At 63.7% G+C, this 6,000-nt stretch overlaps 1 protein-coding gene across 1 annotated transcript in view; it reads left to right on the top strand.

Moving 5' to 3' along the window:
* Nucleotides 1-3,852: 3,852 nt before the first annotated feature.
* Nucleotides 3,853-6,000, top strand: part of STK32C (serine/threonine kinase 32C) — a 28,050-nt gene continuing 25,902 nt past the window's right edge. The window contains exon 1 of the mRNA XM_044240760.1: nt 3,853-3,903. The gene's annotated coding sequence lies outside the window, so the exon portion shown is untranslated. The remainder of the gene's footprint in view (nt 3,904-6,000) is intronic.

Raw genomic sequence — 6,000 nt, 5'->3', positions numbered from 1 at the left:
CAAGCTGGGCCCCGCGTGGCACGGGCTCCTCTCCCTGCCCCCGGCGCGGGCACCGTGTCCCCCGCAACAGCAGCCCTATTTTTCCTCTCCCCGGGCTCACCTTCCGTCTTGCTTTCCCCGCTGGCGGCACCGGCTTCTGAAAGGGCTGAACTCCAAACCCCGACTCTCACGGGGACCCATGGCGCCCCTAAGACCTTGCTGTTGGGTCGCCCCTCTGCCCACTGAGGGCGAGTGCTGAGCTGGAGTCCGCAGTGCTCAGACATTGCCTAACGCTGTCTTTGGATTCTGGGGCATCTGCGCAAGGGCCGTCCCTTGGCTTTGTCCGCCGCCGTGTGTGGCGTGAGGCCCGCCTCGCACTCTGGGGGTGCCCTGCGCTCTCTCCCTCTGGCCACCCGTGTCCCGGCGGCCAGGCCGGAGGGTCAAGTCAGGTCGGGTCTTGGGGAAACCAGAATGATTTGCACGGGTCCCACTGGGACACGGCCGTGGGAGTGCGGACGGCCCTCCTGGGAAAGCCGCTGGCCTTCTCCCCGGGGGTGCTCTGTCCCCTCACGAAGCCCGGTGGCGGCAAAGAACCTCGGAAATCACGCGAAAGGCCCCGTGGGAGTTCTGTGTGGGCGCCGGACCTCACACCGGCACGTGGAGAGGTGGTGCCCGGATCCCTGGGCTTGGAGATGATCCTGGGGCATGCCCAGGGCGCTCCTCTACCTGGTCAGAGAGAATCAGGACCTCCCGCTGCACCCCGTCATTCGGCCTCAAGATGACCTATTTTCTTTCTCTTAAAAAAACAATTTTTTAAGGATTTTTTTACTTATCTGAGACAGATACAGAGAGAGAGAGCGCATGAGCAGGGAGAGAGGCAGAGGGACAGGGAGAAGCAGGCCTCCCGCTGAGCCAGGACTCGATGGGGCTCGATCCCAGGATGCCGGGACCGTGACCCAGGCTGAGGGCCGACGCTTCACCCTCTGAGCCCCCGGGCGCCCCAAGGTGACCTATTTTCCTAGCAATGCCATGCTCTGGGATTGCCAACTAGGCAGCATAAAAGCCTTCCTTGAAGAATAAATATTCTTAGACCTTTGTGTTTTAAGTATTCGTCTGTACCGGGAGAGCCGGCCGCACGGCAGGAGGGCCCTGGTGGGTGCCGGCCGCCCCTGCAGGCTCCCTCCTGCGGCCCTTGGGTTCCTGACAGGGCGCGTCGAAGCCACAGGACCGTGGGGGCCACATTCCCTTCTCCTCCCGCCTGTGACGTCAGAGGTGTCTCGCGGCGACGAGGGGAGGGGAGCGTGTCCACAGCTCGCAGGGCGACACGGATCCGCGCAGGGGCGCAGCAGACGCCTTCCGCCAGACACGGTCCGGGCGCTCCCTGCTCACCTCCTCCTCATCTCTGGGCCCAGACCTCGTGGGAGATAGCACCCCGCGGCTTTATTTCCTCTCGGGCACCACGTTTGTTTGCTGGCTCCCCACAATGGAGGGCCCACTCTGGGCGGACCCCTTGCTGCCCTCCCCTGGGTCAGGCCTGGCCTGTGTTTGGCGTCGCAGCCTCCGACCTTGGCGCACGAGGTGGGGCTGCGCGTCCCGTGCAGACCTACGGCCAGAGCCCTCAGTCAGACAGCGCCGAGGCCTGGGCCAGAAGGGCCCAAGAGAAGCAGAGCCTCGTCTGTAAGCTGGGGTGTCCAGGGCCCCCCGGGAGCCGTGTGCAGGGCAGCAGGGTGCCATGAGCCTGCAGGTTTGCCTGGGACAGACGGTTGGTTGGTCCCGTTGGACGCACACAGGACCCGGGGTGCTGACCTCCATCTGTGAGGAGCACCAGGTGTGCGGGCCGGACGGCGGCTTGACCCCCGGGACAAGGTCACGGGGAGCTGGACCCGAGGTGTTGCGCCCAACTTGTGTCTACAGGCCCCCGGACGCACGCCCTCCGGCCTCGGAGCAGGGTCGCTGTGTGTGTCCGGGGGAGCCTTGCTCCCAGCTTCCAGCCGCCGTGGGACACACACCCGGCCCAGTCCTGGGCCTGCCCGGGGCTCCTCCCGGCTCACTGGTCTCCCGGTGCCCAGCAGCTACGTGTGGGATTTCCGTCCCGCCCAGGTCTCCCGTGAAGCTTGCAGGTGGCCGACACAGTGTCCTGACGGCCGTCCGGGAGTCCCGCTGTGTGCCCTCTCCCACCCTGGGGTCTCAGGAAGTGGGGATGGTTGTGCCCCAAGCCACAGGCTCCGTGCAGTGGGATGCACGCTCTCCCTTCCCATTCCTGGAAGCAGGCCACTTCCGTGCCTGGCCCACCTCCGCCCGCCTCTTTCCCCCAGATGCCCTGGGCTAACCTCAGTCTCCGGGGAGTAAGAGCGGCGTGGGGGGCACAGAGTGGATTTCCTCTTCTCCTGACCCACTGTTTAACACACGCTCTGCTCCTCTCCATCCGCTGGGAGTCTGGAGTCCCGCGTCTGCCTTTCTCTGAGCTCTGTGATTGCCATGGCTGAGCCCCCCGCTAACCTCAGTCCTGGGGTGTGTGGCCGGCCCAGCGCTGTGCTGGCACCCGGGGGAGGGTGCCGGACCCTAACGCTCTCCCTTCCACTCCCGGGCGGGTCCTCCCACACCACGTGCTGGGCCACGCGCACAGGTGCCCCCTGAGGCTCCACGCGCCATTCTCCGTGTGGCACACCAGGGCCCTCGTCCCCCCGCCCCCCGCCCGGGGAGCAGCCTAGACTGCACTGACTGCAGGGTCGTGGGTGTCCGGGGCCCGTAGCGTCTCACGAGTGCCCAGGGCCCGCATCTGGAAGTGGAGCCGGGCTCAGCGGGTGCTGCAAAGCCCAAAGCGAGAGAACGAGAGCTGTGAGCCGTGGAGCAGCTCTGACCGGGGGGCACAGGCCTAGGGGGGACACAGGCCTGGAGGTAACAGACCTGGGGGGGCACAGACCTGAGGACAGGGACTTGGGGAGGGTTCAGACCTGGGGCACAGGTGGAGCCATCTGGCCGTGTGGTAGTCAGCTGGGGGAGCCGCGTCCTGGGGGGCGGGCAGGTGTGGGAAGCAAGACTGGTCCAAGCTGCCTGGGGCACTGAGATGCCCATGGGAAGGAAACCAGTGGAGGGCAGCTCACATGTCAGGTTCAGAGTGAAGCGGGAGCCCTAGAGCCGGTCCGAACTGCTCTCACTCCCAGATGACCACCCCCAGGCACCACGTGTGCGTGGCCCGTGTGCGTGGCCCGTGTGTGGCCCATGTGTGTGGCCCGTGTGTGGCCTGTGCGTGGCCTGTGTGCATGGCAGGGAGCATCCTCCTTGAGGACCGGGACAGTTAGTAAAGCTGTAATTTCCAACGACCCCTTTCCCTAGGAGGGGCTTACGGCTGGGGGAAGTTAATGGAAGTCAGGATTCGGGTGGTTTCCCGCAGGCCTGGGGACCGCCCTTCAGAAAGTGCCCCTTACTCGTCCCCGGGCCATGGCAGGCTCTCCCGTAGCTCACCCTGTGAACCCCACGGGAGACTCAGCGGGAGGGCGGGAGGCAGGCTCCGGGCTTCCTGCGCGGGGGCAGCTCAGGATGGGGGTATCTAGGTGCCTGGGACTGAAGGGCACACCCTGTCCTCTGCGTGGTCTGTGTGCGGGGTGGCCTGGCCTCGCAAGGAGCCCGGGAAGAGGGATGGCACAGCCCCCAGGACCCACCTCTCAGCCTTGGCTCAGGCCGTCCCTTCTTCACACACAAGCCTGAGCTGAGCCTCCTGCCGGCACCAGGACCCACTTCCGGGGTGCAGGGGAGGGCTCCCTGCAGTGGTGGGGGGCAGCCCCTGGACAGCGGCTCCAGTGGGGGCTGGTGGAGGGCCCTGGGCCTTTCTGCCAGCTCACCTGGTATGTCTCTGTTTTTTCTGCAGTGAACTTCGACCACTTCCAGATCCTTCGGGCCATCGGAAAGGGCAGCTTCGGGAAGGTAAGGCAGAGCCAGCAAGGAGGCCATGGTCGGACCGTCCCCGCAGCCCACCGGCTCTGTGAGGCCGGGACCCCCACGTCTGTCGGTGGAGGATGTGGACAGGCTGGCAATGAGGGGGGTCAGAGTGGGGTGTCAGCCTCACTCAGGAGCACTGGGGTCTTCCGTCCAGGTCTTTGCGGGTCTCTAACACGGCTGGGAGCTGATGGCGCAGATGGCACAGCTGTGGGGCTTTGTGGGACCAAGACCCCGACGCCTCCTCACTTGAGACTCTGACGCCCACCCCGCGGTGGGGCCACTTTCCTCAGAGGTGGGAGCCCACTCAAGGCCGCAAAGGAAGTGCCTTAGAAGCCCCTGGTGGGGGAGGAGTGGCCACGGATATTCAGTGTCTGGGAGCCGCCGTGACCCTGTGACACCAGGCTGCTCCTGCAGGGGTGCGGGAGGCAGGGCGGACAGTGCAGCTGAGCCTGTGTCCTCATCCTGGCCGCTGCGCCGTCGAAGACGTCTCCCTGCTCCTTTCGTTCTCTCTTGTCCACATCTAACTTCCTGATTGCTGCCTTGTAACGTCTCGAGATTGGGGGTAATTATAACTCAAAGAGGCTTAACGAGCACTCTGAGAAGGTTAAAATTAGCTCTCGGGACTTGGCCTTGTGGGCCTGCTGTAGATGGGTCACTTCTGGGTGGAGAGTTTCTTCGGAGCAGAGGAGGCGGCTTGGCAGAGGAGGCCTTGGCTCCCCTCTCCATGCAGCTGCATCTGGATGCCGAGCCTTGGGTCCCCCAAGCCTGGGAAATTATAAACGTTAGCAATGACCTCCTTCGCAGGAACCCATTCAAACACTCTCGTTAAGAAGAGTATTTTTAAGATCTGCTGGTTGGGTTGCCCCCTGCCCACCCTGCTTCTCCCAACCGACTGTAAATTCTGTCTGCTGGGGTTCCAGAGGGCGTGGGGAAGGTCGAGGGACAGACAGGGTGGGGCTTAGGTTAAGGTTAAGGTCAAGTTAGGCGTTGGAGGGCACTAGCCCTCACCAGGTTTCAGGAAGAGTGGCGTGTATGGGGAGACACGGAGGACGAGCAGTGTTGGGGACTGACCTGGGGCAGCCACTTCTCTGTCCCCTGCCTCCTCCCATCCCTGTCGTCCCCCTCAGGCTCCTTCTACACTGCTAGGCGGCACACATGCCCCCACTCCCGTGTCTGCAGAACCCCAGGATTCTGGGTTCTCTGACCAGTTCTAGCTTTGAAAAGCTAGCTGGCCACAGGTCCCGGAGACGGGACTCTGCAGAGCATGCAGGTGTGCCGGCAAGGTCCTGCTGAGACTTCAGCCTCAGACGCGAGCTGCCTTGGAATGGCTCCCTAACGAGGCCGCCTAATGAGGCCTGCAGGGTCTCTGGGCTGTAGTCCCAGGGCGCCCTGCCCTCAGTGGCTTTCTGGAATGTGGAGAAGCCAAGGGCCTGTCACTGACCTGGGCTCTGGGCCTTCCAGCTGCTCTCAGTGGCTGGAGCAGTGACCCCGATGCAGAAGCTCCCCAGGACTCAGAAGGTCAGCTCCAAGCGTGTATGGCCGAGCCTGTAAGTGCCTGTTTGTGGCCTTACTTGAGATGTGTGTGTGCAGGCCCTCCATGCCCGACCGCACAGGGAACCCTGGCTCTCTGCGGACAACTGGGTCGAGTAGCTGTAAACACCCCGAGTTCACTGATGCCCCCACTTCCCGAGGGGAGGCAAAGTGGCGCCTGTGACAGGACCAGCTCTTCCCAGCAAGGGCTGTTCCCTCGGTGGCTGCCCCACCTTTTGGGGACGCATTTGTGACCGCCCTTGACTCCCTAACAGCCACTCCCAGGCTTGCTGTTTCTGGACCTTGGGTACAAAGTCTGCTTAGTGTTTTCGGTTTTTCCGGGTTTTTGTTGTTGTTGTTTTGCTGTTGTCGTGGAGTCATACACAGTTGCAGTCACCTGGAGGTGCGTGGCTCCGGACTGCTGAGTGACCACCTTGTCCTTGTCTCGACTCCCTTGTCTCGGAAAACTGGAGCTCTGCCCCCATTAAACGCCCCTCCCCTCCCTCCCAAGTCCCCCATGCCTGAGAAACCACAGCCCCCGGGGAGATGGCT

Source organism: Neovison vison, chromosome 2, assembly GCF_020171115.1.
Source record: "Neovison vison isolate M4711 chromosome 2, ASM_NN_V1, whole genome shotgun sequence".
In the NCBI taxonomy this organism is placed as follows: Eukaryota; Metazoa; Chordata; class Mammalia; order Carnivora; family Mustelidae; genus Neogale; species Neogale vison.
The sequence above is the reverse complement of the archived record's forward strand: the minus strand, read 5'-3'. Positions and strand labels throughout refer to the sequence as shown.